This window comes from Rana temporaria, chromosome 13, assembly GCF_905171775.1.
Source record: "Rana temporaria chromosome 13, aRanTem1.1, whole genome shotgun sequence".
Taxonomy (NCBI): domain Eukaryota; kingdom Metazoa; phylum Chordata; class Amphibia; order Anura; family Ranidae; genus Rana; species Rana temporaria.
In genome coordinates, this window is record NC_053501.1 from 29,865,568 (window position 1) to 29,883,145 (window position 17,578).

The window sequence follows — 17,578 nt, forward strand, 5'->3', positions numbered from 1 at the left end:
CCTAGCTCCAGCCAAAACTTTTTATTCTTAATTACTATGGCCCAGATTCACAAAGCACTTGCGCCGACGTATCTCGAGATACGCCGCGTAAGTGCAAATATGCGCCGTTGTATCTATGCGCCTGACTCAGAAACTAAGATACGCCTGAAAATAGGCTTCATCCGACCGACTTAACTTGCCTACGCCGGTGTAGAGTGGGCGCATATTTACGCTGGACGTATTTGGCGCTCCCATTGATTTTCTATTCACATATGCAAATGAGGGAGATACACCGATTCACAAACGTACGTCCGTCCGACGCAGTGCGCGTAAAGTCATACCTCCGGTGTAAAGTTATGCCCCATAAAGGAGGTGTAACTCAGCAGCATCCATGCAAAGGGCTGCACCAGGGAACACAAGCCGACGTATTTTAAGTAGTTTACGTAAGACGTGAATATGACTAGGCGTATGTTACATTCACGCCGTAGGCAGTGACCCGACGTATCTTAGGCGGCAGTTCTGACGTGATTGTGAGCATGCGCCCACGGGACGGCGCATGCACAGTTGGCGATACATATCTGTCTGGTGCTCGGCCCATCATTTGCATGGGGTCACGCCTCATTAGCATGGCTCACGCCCACTTCCACTTACGCCGACTTATGCCTGAGAAACCCATCGCAGATTTGGGAGGAAGTGCTTTGTGAATTCAGAGCTTGCCTCTCTGCGCTGTGTCGGCGTAGCATAAAGGAGAAACACTACGGCGGCATTAATATGCGCCAGTGTCTGTGAATCCGGGCCATAGTTTCTAATATTTACCTAACGGTAATTTCCTGATATAGAGAGCGGCATGACTTAAATATTTTGCATGTTAATCTCATGCACTTCTAAAAATTTATTTCTACCCATCAACACTTCTGGTTCCAGAGATGCTGTTGAAATCTGTTGACATCCAGCAAATGGAGCTTCGGGCCAAATTAACTCAAAATAGTTTTATCTGGAGATTCACAATAAATGAATGCCAGGTCACAGAATTGCTAAATCATTGACATCTTATCTTGAATGCCATTTGAAGACTTTTTTACTCTTAGCAATTCATTCTTTGTTCTTTATTTTATTTTATTTTATTTTATTTTATTTTATTTGTAAGCTGTCTTTATTTTATTATTTTTATTTTTTTTATTCAATTTATTTTAATGATTTATCCATATGCCATGCATACAACCATCATGATAACCCAAATATCTATTTGAATTAATGGCCTTAATAGTGATTTCCCTATTGTATCTTAAGTTATTACTGGAAGATCCTATCCATTTGCAAAGATTTTCCTACTTTCCCTTATATGTCACCAAGCTGCCATGCCCTTTCTAGTAATTTTCTCACTAGACATAAAAAAAAACCCATAAAGCTTTGCTTTACCAACAATTATCTGTGCACCTGCTCAATTACAATAAGACCTAACAGTCCATGTAATACTACAAATTGAAATACTTAATCATTGTTTCTCAACATTTTTTCAGTCAAGGAACCCTTTAAAATTTATGGACAATCTTGTGACACCCTTTAAAAATGATGGACAGTCTCGAGGCACCTCATTTTGAAATATAAAAACGTATCTAATAGTTTTACATAATGTAGCAACATCTAGAAGTCCAAGTAGGACGTCCCAACGTTAGAGGGAATTTATTCTTACAAAGCAGATACTTTTCCAAACTGGTACTGACTAGTCTTCCAATGTTTCTCCATCACTCCGCTAATGGGACCCCACCACTGATGGCGAGGGACAGGGGCGGGTCAAACAAGGCTGATTTGCAGGTAACTTACATCCTCCTTATCAACTGAGGATGACATTGGTCATTAGGAGGTCGGCAGCTAGAAGGTTTTAAAAAAAAAAGGCAGGCTTCATCCACACACCTGCTTATATAAACATTTTGGGCAATTTCTAGGCATTTTGCCAAGGCATCCCTGAAGAAACCTCAAGGCACCCCAGGATGCTTTGGACATCCTTGTTGAAAAAGGCTGCCTTCAATCATACTCTGCTTTGCAGAGCAAACAACTAGTTTGCTTTGAAGCCAATTTCTGCTTCCGGCACCCCACAGTCCTCTCCCCTCCACACCAAGTTTTTAAAAGTATTTAACCTGGTCATGTATGGACAGTGGTTCTGGTTCTCTTTCTTCCTTCTCTGGCACTGAGCAGTCCTCAATGATGCGGAGGGCTGATGTGATAGCGTCAACACCATTCCTTGTATCCATGTACTGTGAGTGAAGGGAGCCATGGTGACTCCCCACAATGGGCAGGCCTGTGGCACTCTGCACCGGCAGGCATTATTCAACCCAAAGGAGGACTGGTGCTGGACCATGGAGAAGGTGAGTCTGGGTGACAGGGCTGGAGATGAGGTGAGTATTGCAGCAAGATTCTAACAAGAAAGCTGGGGCACCGATTTTATAAAAAATAAATAACAAGGACACAGTGGAATTTGGCCTTAATGCCCTTCCCCTGGTATGCCCACTCCATTCACCTGCTAGTAGTGAAGAAGAAAATGGCTGGTATTTCTGGGTGTATAGGAACCTGTGATTTAATTCTATGGCACATCCCATTGTTACGTAGGGATGGGAAGGGATAGCATTTAACCCCCCCGAGCTTACACAGAGATTATTCTCCTTTTATTTTTTATTTTCTCTTCTCTTTTCTCCTGAACAGTGGGGGGGGGCTGAAAAAATTCACCTATACACTGCTAGGGAGGAGGGCATTAATGGGCGAAGCACAGGCTTCGTTTTTAGCAGAAATGGAATTGCATGAATAGCAGTGCATAGAGAGACTGTTATCACATGGTAACAGACCACAGAGAACAATGATGTAATTATAACACAAAAAACACGACAGACTCCGAACTGATGACTAGCATTCTGTGTCAGAATGGGAACATAAACTAAATAACACTTCAACACTAAATGTTTTTTTTTTTTTGGTGTTTTTGGTTCATATGGGGAAACTTCAAGAGTCCAAAGTAATGGCGATGCCCCATTACAAAGTCCAATCCTTGTTTGTAGTGGTCACACTGGTTGGAATGATGTGTACGGATTCCATATTGTGCAGCTGAATGTGACTAGTGTGAGAAGTGAGGAATTCTCCCTGTCCCCTTTTGTAATGTGTGTTACACCACGCTTCAGTGGCTCATCTCAAATAAACTTGAAACTATAATTACTGTGCATTGTGTTTAGTCGGTGGAAACCAGCCAAAGAGCAAATCACAAGATTGTATTTTTCAGCCTCAGTAATTCCCAGCTATGAAGCAGCAACAGCGATATAGGTTTCACTTTCAGCCTGTGAAGCCCAGTTCTGTGTTAAAGTGCATCAGTTGGCCGAACACGGAGGATGCCGCCATTCTGTAACCGGGTTAATCTTTATGAAGGGGCAGCTTAATATCTTACTCTTAACTGAGGCCTCAGACAGAAATGGACTACTATGAGAAAAAGTGTTCTCATTGTTCTTAGTGACCAGCTAGATCAATTTTCATATATATTTTTTTCCTATACAGGGAGTATCTGATTATTGCCTTTAAAGCCTTGGTAAATGTGTTCCAGTGCAGTAAGAAATAGTGTGGCAAAACACTTGTAATTGATCAGAGGTCAGCTTTCAAGGGCTTAAACGGAGAAAGCTAGAATGAAGAGTTTTCGGATTGCTTGTTATGGTTGGTTACACACATCTATCCTTTCAAACAGGCAGCCAGGGGGCAGTTGGTCCACATTTTTACTGTCTCGTGACCTCTCATTTTCTAGTCAACATGGTGCCACATGGGTACACATTGCCTTGGCGACGATGCTTTGCATCGAGGTGAGGCAATTTTAATGAAGAACTCCAGCTTTTCACACAATTTACATAGTTTGGGCCAAGCCCACTAACCTGTGAGGCCTCTGGATTTGCGTTAAAAACTGCGGCTACATACAGCATACCACGCTGTGTTCTGGGTGCAAGCGGAGACTATGTCTGGAACATGGGAGAGTCTAGAGCAGCGGCACGCTGTTCAGAGGGCGCAATGTATCCTATCAATGAATACAAGGCTTCCTCTGAAGGGCTGATGAAGTCACACCACTGACTCAGCCATTCAGAGGAAGCTTTGTATTCATTGATAGAATACATTGCTTTCTCTGGATGGCTGAGCACCACTGTGATAGACTCTACTGTGTTCCAGGAAGTCTACGCTCGCACCCGGAATACAGTGCCGGTATGCTTTATGTAGCTACATACACTTTATACTGAAAATCCTGCGGCCTCACGGGTACATTGTTCGTTTGGGTCAGCTTGACCTAAATGATCTATATGAATTGTGTGAAAAGCTGGAGTCTTTCTTAACTCGACAGGCAGAACCACCTGCAAAATCACATTTGGCAGAAAAAAAAAAACACTTGCAAACCTCCTTTCACTGTCCTCTGAAAGAAGATGCACCACAAATCACTTTTCGGGAGGGGATGTGGTAAACACAGCTGCTAGAGTGAAATAGGCCTTAGATTAGTTATTAGTTTAAACCCAGCTGCAGCCAGGTGTTCTTGTCCCACTATGAAACTTTACCTCTAACTGCTTCGTCTCACACCTGTCGCCTAGACAGGAAGCGAGGAGAAATTTCCCCAGAAGGAAGAAAATCGGCAGTGAAAACTGCAGAGGTTCAAATCCTTCTAGAAGAAAATGGTTTAAACTCGGTTCATACTATGAATCGCACATGAACGGCGCCGCATTCCTGTTCAAACCACATGCGATTCCATACTGTGTGATTTGAACCTATTCATTTTTAATGGGCTCAAATTGCATCAAAGTTGTGCATGCAGCACATTTTTTTTAACCGCAGTGCAACCGGTTCGCATGGTACTTTTTGCACCATGTAATCCGATTACGGCAAACGCACTGCATTTATGACCTGCATTTGGGGTGTCGTTAAGATTGCACTGACAACTGCTGCAGAGGCAATGTGATTTAAATTCACAGTATGGCTGCCTCCACAAAGTTCAGGCCTCAGATGCACTTTAAACAACTGATGTTTCTGACCAGTAAATGTATTCAAAGACTGAAGTCTTTGTAATCCTTACAGCTGCAGTTTGTCACTTCTCTATTAGATCCCCACCTTTTTTTATCTTTGTGCATCTAAGATGCCTTAACACAAGATATTCTGTTAATATTCATTTCATGTTTCTTCTTTTTACCACTCATTTTGATTGCACTAATACTACAAAGACACTAGATGTATTTCATAGGATGATTGTTTAGTAACATTTTGTCTTTAAATAATTGACCCACCAGGCCTAACATGTCGGTTGCCCATAGCAATCTATAATATTTAGCCTTCCATTTTTAAGGGCCGGTTATAAAAGTAATGGAAGAACCTGCTTGGTTGTGATGGGCACCTATCACTTCTCATACACAAGGCTCCTCGGGGGTGTGGAGGTAGAGAATCTAGTAGGTGTTTCCGATACTAACCAATCATAATCACCCTGTCATTTTTCTAGTGCCAGTTAGAAGAATAAAATTGTGGTTGCTATGGGTATCACCTACATGTTTCCTTCCTTTTTTTTTTTTTTTTTTTATAAATATGCCCTATTATGAGTATATTTTCATCCTGGGTACTTGAAAATCAGAGGTTAATGTAAAAAAATGTAATGATGTGATATTGCTTTCCTCTGCTTATAGAATGCTTTATGAGAATGTGTTATTTTTGTTATTGCACAGCAGTGAGAAATTATCAATTTTGTGGGAGAGTTTTGTGTAAAAGATTAAATTAAATGTTTATGTGCATAGTGCATGGGGATACAATCTGCTTGTGCTTAATGGTACTTTGTATATTACCTTTTAGAAAATATTATATTTGTTGTTCAAATAGTATTGTGACAAATAGAAAAATAGTGAATGAAAAAATTTAAAGGACAACTCCTTCAAGTACAAGATATTGGTTGGGTTAGATGCAGTGGTTGTAGCTTAAAAATAACCCTCACCTTCATGCCCTCCTATTGATTTTAAAATATTACCTTCAAGCTGTATTTCCCTTTTGCTCCACTAGGTGTCACTCCTCTGACAGATTATGGAAACTTCCATGATGAAGTCAAAGAAAATGCAGTTTTGATGTTCTGGAGGTCCAAAGATCGGCATTTTAAGTTTGGTAGATCAATAGACTGGCAGCATATGCATAGGTTTTTTTTAAGGGCTGTTTTCTCCTTATCCCACCCCACTGCTATCAGCCTAGGGAAGTTCTCCTTTAAATTTTTAATTAAAGGGATATTCCATAAAAGATTAAAAGCATCTCCAGATAATTTTGACTTATCGGTTCAGTAATACAAAGTCTTTGCCACCTATCTCAGCTTTGTTGCAACGGTATTTGAGTTGTACTGGACAGGCTGCAGCACTGTTGTGCAGGCTCCCAGTTAAAATTTGGGATTATAGCTTTTATTTTATTTTTTCTATTTAGCCCTGGTTACCCCTATGTTAGTAACCATTAAATTCTGAATTATCTGGAGCAATTTTCATTTTTTTTTCTAAGTGGAACGCCCCTTTAAGTGTGCTCTGTGCTGAAATGATTGTGCCTCTCTACACCATTCAGTTCAAGAGGACTTGCAATGCTATGTATTGCAGAATCATAGAGTTTTATTGTCTTGCTGCTGAATTTGATTTCCAAAATAAAATATCCACCAGGTCATTCCGATTGCATGCCACACAAATGCAACTTAACTGTATGACAGTCAATTGAATAATTCTTCTGTTTAAACTTGAATACTTTTTTTTTCACACCTTGAGCTGTAACATTTTATGGATAAGATAAAAAAAAATCATCATTATTCAATGCTTTGTTTATTTTGAATAGTAATTTATTTCAATGTCATCTGTACATTATGTTAAAAAGTGGTAATGTTTGTTTTTGAGACAAAATAGATTACTATTTTCTCTAATGTTTTCCATAAGATATTGTAATAAATCATTCTTTTTTCATGCAATACTTGGCTTGGCTTTTTGGTTTTCAGGTTTTTAATGAAGGTATATACCATATATACTCGAGTATAAGCCGGGGCACCTACTTTTACCACCAAAAAAAATGGGAAAATTTGTTGACTCAAGTAGAAGCCTAGGGTGAGAAATGCAGCAGCTACTGTAAGTGGAAAAGAGGGTCAACAATGCCCATTTGCAGCTTCACTGTGCCCATTTGCATGCCTCAGCCTCACTGTGTCTTCTATCAGTGCCCACCAGTGCCTTCTATCAGTACCTTCTCTCAGTGCTCATCAGTGCCTTCTATTAGTCGTATTTACTTGTACTCGCGCAAATCCTCCCGATGCCTGACTCGATACCTGGGAGAGAGAGAGGCAGGCAGCGTGTAATGCCAGTGTCCGCGTATAATCCTCAGACGGCAGCCATCCAGTGTATAAAAGCTGCGCCTCCTCCTCTGTGATAGGGGAACACTCCCAGCAAGTGAGTCAGTGTTCTGCCTATCACGGACACCCTCTCATCCTCATCCCATGGACGAGGATGAGCGGGTGTCCGTGATAGGCGGAACACTAACTCACTGCTGATGGGAAACTGAGTTCCCATATCACGGACGAGGAGGAGGCGCGGCTTTTGAACACTAGATGGCTGCCGTGCTGAAGAGGTCCAGGTACAACAAAATCCAACCATGTAGGGGTGCAGTTCATCAATACTTTATCCAATCAATAACGTTGTGAAGTGAAAAATGTTGAAAAACACAACAATAAAAATAAAATATAAAAATAGAAATAAAAATAAATATAAAAATAAAAATAAGAATAAGGGTCAAAGTATTTCAGAAGAAGGAGGCCTTGTATCCAAAAAGGGTGAAAGATAGAGAGTGAGCCGTAACCAAGATCTCATATATGCACCTCTAGTGATCCCAGCAGCTCACCTCTAATCTGGCAAGCTGGATTAAATCAGCCTGATCCTGATGGGTGTGGTCCTTGAATATCGGATATTCAACAACGGACCACAATCCAGCTTGCCAGATTAGAGGTGAGCTGCTGGGATCACTAGAGGTGCATATATGAGATCTTGGTTACGGCTCACTCTCTATCTTTCACCCTTTTTGGATACAAGGCCTCCTTCTTCTGAAATACTTTGACCCTTATTCTTATTTTTATTTTTATTTTTATATTTATTTCTATTTTTATATTTTATTTTTATTGTTGTGTTTTTCAACATTTTTCACTTCACAACGTTATTGATTGGATAAAGTATTGATGAACTGCACCCCTACATGGTTGGATTTTGTTGTACCTGGACCTCTTCAGCACTGTGCCCTCGATTAATGACTATTCAACAATATTGTTTACTGGTATATTAGTGTCACTCCCCCTTTTTTGGACTTTCCCCACCCATTTTTTGTACTTGTATATGTATGTGGTTATATGCACACACACATTAATTTGTAAACTTTACAGCGCAAATATTTCACTTGTTACAATTATCACTTTTTGTCTATCGAGGTAGACCTCTTTTTTATTTGCAGCAGTATCCCCACTTTTCACTTGTCCCCTCACTCTAGACCAACGTTTCTCAACCAGTGTGCCGCGGCACACTGGTGTGCCGTGAAGAGTCCCCAGGTGTGCCGCGGCAAAATGACCCCCAATATGTCAGCTATGGCAGCTATCTGATGTCACAACTACTTCTAGCCACTTGGTTAATATTCGTTATTACAGCGGTGCCGGTCCGCTGTGTAAAGCTCAATTGCCACTGCAACAGGCACTCGGGAAGCTGTGCTGGCTGTGCGGGCCTCCCGAAAGCGTCTTGCCAACCGAGTACGTCATCGGTTGCTATGGGAGGGTCGGGCGCACTCACGCACTGCTATGTGTGACGTGTGAGCCGCGGCAGCTAGAGGACTCTGGCTGGCGCGCTTTTCCCTGAGGGGAAGAACGCAAGTAAAGTGGAGGTGGAAGAACAGTGAGGAGACACGGGTACAGTATTTTCTGTCTATTTACTGTCATTTTCAATGTGAAACATGTTTAATAGTTTTATTGCAGGCTGCAGGCATTGTTTATATAAAAAGAAGAAACTACATTACACCTGTTGGCACTTTCACATTGCCTCATTTCATTGCAGGCATGGTGATTTTTTTTTAAATGTTATATTTTATACATGGGCTATATGGGTTATTATTGATAATAACTGTATACTTCAATACTGCAGTTTGGCCACAGTGCAGGTGTAACGCAGTGTACCTGCGGTTTTCATGTGGTTTCTCAGACTTCTATTATGTCCCTCATTTTTGGTGTGCTTTCAGAAAATGTACCAAAAATGTACTACATAATAGAAGTTTATGAGAAACCACATGAAAACCGCAGGTACACTGCGCTACACCTGCACTGTGGCCAAACTGCAGTATTGAAGTATACAGTTATCATTATCAATATTAACCCACATAGCCCATGTATATTATATTAAAACATTTTTTAAAAGGCACAGTGAAAAGAAAAAAAAGTTTAAGACAATATTTATTTTTTTAAGCACCCTCCCCATCCCTACGCAAGTGGATATGCACACGCATATGTAAACAGTATTCACAACACACATGTGAGGTATCACCGCACATTAGAGCAAGTGCAATAATACTAGTGCTAGACATTCTCTTTAGCTCTAAACATGTAACCTGTAAAGGTTTTTTTAAAGCGTTGCTTATGGAGATTTTTTTTATACATTTTTGGTTTGGTGTGCCTTGAGATTCTGACAGATTTTAAAGGGTGCCTTGGTAAAAAAAAGGTTGAAAAACACTGCTCTAGACAGCGCAGGAGTTCACTTCACTTATACTAGATGGCTGCCGTCTGAGGATTATACATGGACACAGGCATCAGAGGCGTTGAGGATTTATTTTTATTTTTTTAGCTGACACGTCCAGCGCTGTCCCTCTTCTTCTTCCTCCGCTCACCTCCCCTACTGAGCCAGCCGCCAGCAAGGCGAGACTCAGCTCAGCCTGTGCCTGTCACACTGATGATGTGACGCGGCTGCACGCACCTGCTGTGATGATTGCTGCCCAGTCCTCTGTTTCCTCTCCCGGCCCGAGGTATGCCATTATGATAAGGGGGAGGGTGCGTTGGCATGTAGTACGCCGACCAGGGGGGGGAGCTGCTTTTGTCATTTATTGTAAGGTTTCATTTTATGGAATAAAAAATTATACATATTTGAAAAAAAAAAATAACTGAAATCAATAAACACAATTTGGAAGCAAATCTGTCACATGACATTAAAAAAAGTATGGGTATTTGGTATCGGCGAGTACTTGAAAAAAAGTATCGGTACTTGTACTCGGTCTTAAAAAAGTGGTATCGGGACAACCCTACTATTAATGTCCATCAGTGCTCATCAGTGAATGCTATTAATGTCCATCAGTGCTGTCTGCCTTCTCAGGACAGCACGACTCTGAGCAGAGATTGTGTCTGTCATGGAACAGTAGCACAGAGACACCGGCAATCATTGGCGTTCTATTTCCCCATCCGACCTCTCTCGCACGGGATGAGAGAGGACACACAGCTGATCTCACTGCTCCCCCTTCTCCCCCTCCCCCTCTTCTGTGTGCTCCGCAGGAAATGTTAGCTTCACACTTGACTGACCGCGGAGCACACAGGAGAGGGGGGGGTGAAAAGGGGGAGCAGTGAGATCAGCTGTGTGTCCTGTCTCATCCCGTGCGAGAGAGGACAGACGGGGAAGTGAGTCAGTGTTCAGCCTGATGAGGAGGCGGTGCTTGGTTACACTGCAAGGCCACCGATGACACTAAATGTATCACAGCGCCGGGGGATTAGGCTGCAGACTCGAGTATAAGCCGAGAAGGGAATTTTCAGCACCAAAAAATTTGATGAAAAACCCAGCTTATACTTGAGTATATACGGTACTTGATGTGATTGTAGCCGTATTGGTGCAATTGTGACAGAGAAAATTGAGTACTGTCCGTGATACTTGTTTTTATTTGCACTAGCATATAATTTTTCAACATACCCCGAAAGCTCGTCCTGAAAAATGATATGTTAGTACAAATATGTATAGTATGTATAATCAAATTATTTTTTGTAGTTTTGGAAAGAGTAGAAAAGATTAAAACCCCTGCTAGTTTATTTTTTTGTTGACGGTTTTAGAGAAATTTTCCTTTCACTTCCCATCTTAGAGACGCAACAGGAAGTTATAGGACATCTTCCAAAGTAAAGGGAATTCCCCTCTTTGACAGTTGTCGCTGGAACAGGTGTCCCCTTTGAAAGATTTCCCTTCACCTATTGTTCTAGGAACAACTCCAAAATGTGGTGTTTCCCCTCACTTTCTTTCTTGAAGAATATGGTCACCACTACAAATCGTGGGTGAATCCCTTCAATAGGGACACAGACAGGACTGAACCCGGCCACAGATGGATAAAATCTCTGCTGGTTCTGTAGGGACCAGCCGAGATCCGATCAATTTATGGGCCGGCTAGTTGTATTGAAGTTGATACATCTAGGAATGCAGTACAACCAGCAGAGATGAATTGAATATAGAATATTGAGAGAATATATATAATAGGAGCATTGGTGGAACTACCAGGGTTGCACTTGCAACTGTGCCCTGGAGTTCCGCCACTGTGGGGGGCCAGAGCCAGAGTAGACATGTATGTGGAATCCTGGAGCCCAGTGTCAGAGCAAGTTCCAGCATACAGCTTTGTTAACTAACCTGATGGGGGCTCGCTATTGTTGGACACCTGGTACACCAACCCTGCATCTCTTGCAGGGTGCCCGTGGACTCACACATGGCAGTCACCCTCTCTGGCAGCCGGCATCTTCCTCCACTGACTGCCTGCACACATAACAGCTGAGCTTGCAGAAGAAGGGACATTGCGCTCATTATCTGAGGTTTTCTAACCAGGAAAGGTGTGTGGGGGGGGGAAGCAGGCAATGATGTACACCTGGAGGAGTGATAGGGAGGTGGTAATAGGATATATGTTGGGGAGAGCTACCTTGGGTGGGGGAGAGGACTTCTCCTGGGAAATTCAGATTTGAAATCCCCCCCCCCCCCCCTACGGCAGGTTGATAAAAGGTGTGTGCATCCACCCAGTCATAGTCATGACAATGCGTTTCGAGCGTTGCTCTTATCAAATTACTTTAATTTGATAAAGGATCACGCCCAAAACGCATTGTCATGACTACAACCTGCTGACAGCCTTTCATCTGCTCTACTACTGCATCTGCGTTCCATCCCACACCTCGCTGTGGTGGGTTGGTTCCACATCTCTCCATGTTGGTGATGTCACATCCGGGGCTCTGCCCGACTACAGTAGCTGCACCATCTGGCGGCTTGGAGTCCACTTCCCAGTCCATTGGGGGCCTCTCTACATCATTGACCCTTACAGGTTCAACCAATGCTCTGTCATCCCTTCCATTGGGTGGATGCCCATGCAACTACACACCTTTTGGCCGCCCCAGCACCGACCCTGATATGCCTGAGTCATCCTGCCGAGGTTTGGGTAAGATCAAGGTTCACAATCGAGCATGATGTTTCACATTGATTGTCTGTCAGCCATATTTTAACCCTTTTCATTCTTGGAATCCTGTGACTTTGATTTCACAATAAATCATTTAATCACAAACCGTGGCATAGACATTTTTATGACTTTTCCAAGGTATGCCTCAAGCAGTTTGTAGCCATCACCCCCCCCCCCCCCCCCCCCCCCCCCAGCGCTGGATTAAGAGGAATCTTTAGTTGTTTGTTCTCTAGCTGTACAGTGCCCATCAAAGTAGACTTTTCTAAGTCCGATTTGTTTTCCTACTACAGGGATGCTTTTTTATTCCAAATAGGGATTTCAATTTTTTTTTAATCTTTCACATTTTATTCGTTTCTCAGATATATTACAAATGCTTCTTGGTACATTTACAGATAGATACAGAAAGGAAAAATACATATAAACAGGATCAATAAACAAAGGTGTTATCAATCCAATCTACAATTAAACATTGTCGGAGTTACAATACAATGGTAAGAACTACATTCCCTATGGACCCCATTGGGACCATATTGTCAATAGGGAATGTTCCTAAACTAAAAAGGGGGGAGGGGGGAGCCAAAAGAAAAAGCTTATGGAAGTCACTTTATAATTCAACATGTAAAGAGAGGAGACTCAATGGTTATTAAAGTCCTTCAGATATTTTGAAGCTCTAGGACATGGGTGCTCAACCTGTGGCTCTCCAGCTGTTGCGGAACTACAAGTCCCATCATGCCTCTGCCTTCGAGAGTCATGCTTGTAACTGTCAGCGGCTTCCAATGCCTCATGGGAATTGTAGTTCTGCAACAGCTGGAGAGCCACAGGTTGAGCACCCATGCTCTAGGAAGTACCGACCAGGCTTGCCAAATCCTTTTAAATTTTGCAATGGTAACGTTTTCGTATGCCAACATTAGTTCATAGTGGGCCTGTGTGTTTACTCTTAATACCACATCAGATGGATTGGGAGCAGTATTGGATTTCCACCATTTAGCTATGGTGAGCCTTACTGCTATTAATATATTGGCCACAATAGTTCTGTAGTTTGTTTAGTATATATCAAGGTGTAAACCTAGTAGACCTGTTGCAGGGTTAAGGGGAATCAGGTTACCCATAAGGGATGCAATAAAAGAAGATACAGCCCTCCAGAAGCTGGAGAGGTTTTTGCAGTTCCAAAAAGTGTATGATATAATGTCCATTTTTGATCACTGCATCTCCAACAGATAGGAGAGGAGGAAGAAGGGGAGATCTTAGAAAGTTTAAAGGGTGTCAAATACCAACGGTAAATATTTTTTGCAAATTCTCCCAATGTTCTATAAAAGATTTTGCAGATTGGTTTATTTTAATGGCTGTATGCCAGGACTCCCAAGAGAAGGTTTGGGAGAGATCTTTTTTTTCACTTGCGCATATTAATACTCTTTATATCAATAGGAAATACAGCAAGGGATTTCAAAATTTTAACTACAGACACTTGTAAATAAAAAAATTACTGAAAGTGGAGTTCCACCCAAAAATGGAACTTCCATTTTTTGGAACCCTCCTCTTCTCCTGTGTCACATTTGGCACCTTTCAGGGGGGAGCAGATACCTGTCTAATGCAGATATTTGCTCCCACTTCTGGGCATAGATCGCCGCAGGCTCCGCAGTGATCTACGCCATGTCCAGCCCCTCCTCCATTCCCCCGCTGTCTTCTGGGAGACACACAGGTCCCAGAAGACAGCAGGGACCAGTGGGATCGCGCATGCACAGTAGGGAACTTCACTTCCCGATTCCCTTACCGAAGATGGCAGCACCTCCACCCAAGAGCCGAGGGACATATCGGCTTCGGGTGCCGACATTGTGAGCTCCCTGGACAGGTAAGTGTCCATATTTTAAAAGTCAGCAGGTGCAGTATTTGTAGCTGCTGACTATTTTTGCGCAGAACTCCGCTTTAAAGTATAAGTAAAGTCAAAACTTTTTTTAGGTTTGGATAGAGTGGGGAGGGTTTAGGACATCTAGGTTTGTATTGCTGTCTGTGCCCTCCTTTTGGGAGGTTTACCCTCTCTATTTGCCCTGTTTACCATGATCACAATAGAAAGAAAATCCCAAATTTCAGTTTATCCCCAGAACAGAAGATACATGTGAAAGTGGGGGCACTAGTTCTGGTGAAAACCAGGGATCATGTCATCTTGAATGGATTTCCTATCACTTCCCGTTTCAGTGGGACACCCAAAAAAAAAAAAATAAACTTACAGGGATATAACCCTCCCTTACTCTATCAAAAATGAAAAAAAAACATTTTTTTTTGCCTGTAGTTCTACTGATTCCGTCACACTTGTACACGTCAAGACTTGTACACGTCAAGACAATAAATACACAGGATAAATAATAAAAACAATACTTTATTGTACTGCATATTGATATATTCTTGAAATTATATCTGACAGTGAATAATACAGTATATACTTATACAAGAATGCTAACACCGTCCCCAAAGCTTTTATATACATTATAATTTGTTTAAAGAGCTCAGATATACAACAGTTGAGAAAGCTCAAACTCCATTTTACAAATATATTATATTCTCAGTTAAAGATCAGAATTTTACCCCACACAGGAAAAGAACACGGGACATTCACTGTATACCTGTGTGTTAAAGGGAGCAGCAACATAAACCATTACATTCATACACACTTGTAATATATTGACCTTGCTAAAAGTTTCAGTGAATTGTTACGGCTCCTCCTCCTCCTTGCAGATAAACCCTTTTTATTGCCTGAAACAATACGCTTTTGGAAGACTTTTATTTTTTTCCTTCACAGTCTTGTATTATTGGGATAGTCAGTGCAAAGGTAACCTATTAAAATGTAATTGAACTTTCAGATTAAATTGGCCTATAACATTCCACTGCAAAGTCTCACAGTTAATTTTCTTTAAAAAGTGGCCATGTCCTGAATAGAAAAGCCTGTCCCCTGACAGGATAATGCTTGCCACCTATGTGGAAGCAGTGGTCTCTCTGCTCGATGACGCACCCATTGCTGAGTCAGTGCTGGAGTTCTCCAATCAGCAAGGCTCATACTGCATGCTGATTGGAGAGATTTGGCTCTGACTCAGCAGGGGTGGAGCGTCAAACCTGTGCAGAGAGACCTTCTCTATAGCTTGCTGTAAGGGGAAAGGATTTTCTAATCAAGCTGTGGCTGCTTTCTAAGGAAAACAAACCGTAATGCCTTGTACACACGATCGGTTTTCCCGGCGGTTAAAAGTCCGCCAGAAAAACCGAGAACCTGCTCGGTAGCTTTTTCCCCCTACACACGGCCAGTTTTCCTGGCAGGAAAACTACCATGAGCGCTTTGGCCAGGAAACATGGCCGTGTGTATGATCCACTGCAGTGTTTCCCATAGGAAAACTTGTGGGAGAAAAAACACCAGGAATCCCGGCAGGAAAAAAGAGAACATGTTCTAATTTTTCCCGTCAGGATTAAGGGCGGTTTTCCTGTTGGGAAAACTGCCATGAAGCATACACACGGCCAGTTTTCCCGGCCAAAAGCTGTCATGCCAGTTTTCCCGACGGGAAAACTGGTCGTGTGTACTAGGCATAAGACTTTGCAAATCTTTTGCTTTGATGCACATGGAATGTGTTTAGATATATTTAGCTCATGGCAACCGCAGATGCCTATTTTTATTTTATTACCTACAAAACATGTCTGTGCTATCTTTCCTCAGTTTTAATCCACATTTGTTTACAGTACCTATTACACCGAGTACCCGCAATGTGACTAGTACACTAGGTACCCGTACTGCAGAGCACCACAATGCACATGCTATGCTTTGTGCCTCATGTAAAATCTGACTTGCAGCTTACACTTTTTTTATCCACTCTGGTGCATTAGCAACCTGTTCTCAATGAATGCACTGCCTTATCACAACACATGTTAACACAGACAACACCACACAATAATGTGCATGGGGGAATGCAACACATCAAACTGGCATAGTGTAGTGTAGAAGATGCTACCCAAAACTGGTATCAGTTTCAATTCTAAGTTAAGTCCTACATTCAGACAATTTATTATTTATTTTGATTTCGTGGGAAAGAGTTAAAATTTCTGCCATATTTTTACTTCTGTCTATGACCCCATTGGGGAGATTTTTCCTAACTCCCTGTCCCTGTTACATCCATACCAGAAATGGAGTTGGGAGGGTGGGTTGTCATCCGGAGAGGAAAGACATGGGCAGCAATAAAAACATTAAGAGAAAATTTAACTTGCCCAATCTATTGAATACATGTTTTTGTTTTGTGTGTGTCCCCATTGGAGAGATTTTCCACGGTATTTTAGTAATGATATTCAAAGCAGTGCAATATCCCATAATAAGCTCAAAATTATTTTTGATTAGCTACAATGGTTTACTGTACTTGACACATTCCTGTTTATAGAAAGTTTAAATGTACATGTGTTTTCATCAAAATGCCACTACCAGACTTCAAATAATGACTTATAAAACGTTTCTCCGCAATGCTCCCTCCTGGGATTTTGATTCACGTATAGAGACAAAGTAGATCCACAAAGTCAATGGAAAAGTCCAGACAGTGCAAAGGCTTCCATAATATTGAATTTGTACAATTTGTATTACAGTAAACGATAACCGTGCCCGCCTCCTGGACGTTATTTACAGCAGGCTTCCTCAACAATGATTTTGTTTCTAAGTATTGTGTGATTAATGATTATGTTGGAAGATATTGCATTGTGTGTGATGGTACTTGGAACATACCTGTTTACAGAAGTATAATCTGAAATTAATTTAACTTCCCCACTGTCTGTATGCATATATGTGGCAACATGGCAGTGGGCTTTAACGCCATGTAACCAGAAATATGCATACAGCCGGCGGCGCACTGTAATTGTGCTGTCACTGACAGCTGTCGGTCGCCGTTTACAATTGGGAGAGATACGATGGGCTCCAAGACACGTGATTACTGTGACATCTGATCACAGTGATCACATGATCAGGAGGGCCACGTAACGCCACGTAACCTCACACTTAAAGGGCTATCTGATGGGTTAATTTTGTGGAACATGCCCAACATTTATGGAAAAGTGTATTGCAGGGACTATAAAGGTATTTGGAGATTGCGATTCACAATAAAGTGATACC